The sequence below is a fragment of the Chiloscyllium punctatum genome, chromosome 17 (assembly GCF_047496795.1).
Source record: "Chiloscyllium punctatum isolate Juve2018m chromosome 17, sChiPun1.3, whole genome shotgun sequence".
Taxonomy (NCBI): domain Eukaryota; kingdom Metazoa; phylum Chordata; class Chondrichthyes; order Orectolobiformes; family Hemiscylliidae; genus Chiloscyllium; species Chiloscyllium punctatum.
Window position 1 is genome coordinate 57,761,297 of NC_092755.1, and position 670 is coordinate 57,761,966.

Genomic DNA, 670 nt, shown 5'->3' on the forward strand with positions numbered 1-670 from the left:
GAAAGAGTAGCCACATAGTTTGTTGCAGACCCATAGTTTGGCTGCATGGACACCAGATAGCACAGAGCTTTTAATTTATGAGCAGGAGACCAGGCTGTAAACATGATATGCAATAGGGAATTCAGGGGTAGGTCTTATCCAGAGAGTAATTAAGAGAGTGAATGTGGACTTTTTTTAGGGAGGCTGAACTATAACATGGGAATTATAAAGGAGAAATTCAACCAAATATATGAAACAAATTGGAAAAGAAATCCATGACAAAACGAAGCTGATTTTTGAGCTGTAATAAGATGTAGCCAGAACGTCTTTCAGGGCCCGGATAGCTCAGTCGGTAGAGCATCAGACTTTTAATCTGAGGGTCCAGGGTTCAAGTCCCTGTTCGGGCGTTAACTTTTTTATTTTGGCTATCGATTTCTTGTTTAACTTTAATGACATCTCGGTTGTGATCCGGCACCTCTTTAACCTCAAAACTACCGATTTCTCCTGGAAAAGAAAAGTGCCAGTGATTGGAGGGTTGGCCACTGAGCATGATTGACAGCCCAGAGCCTTCCTCCCTCCAGCTGTCAGCACAGCGAGTTTTACCGCAGATAAAACAGAGAGGGTGGGAAACTGGGGCAGGATAGAGAGACAGACAGGGGATGGGGTGTAGGGATGGGGTAGGAACGGGCAA

General features: G+C 44.6%; 1 non-coding gene across 1 annotated transcript; it reads left to right on the forward strand.

Annotated features, from left to right (window-relative positions):
- Positions 1-313: 313 nt before the first annotated feature.
- Positions 314-386, forward strand: trnak-uuu (transfer RNA lysine (anticodon UUU)). Its single transcript has one exon. It is a non-coding gene; the product is annotated as a tRNA-Lys (tRNA).
- The last annotated feature ends 284 nt before the right edge of the window (positions 387-670 follow it).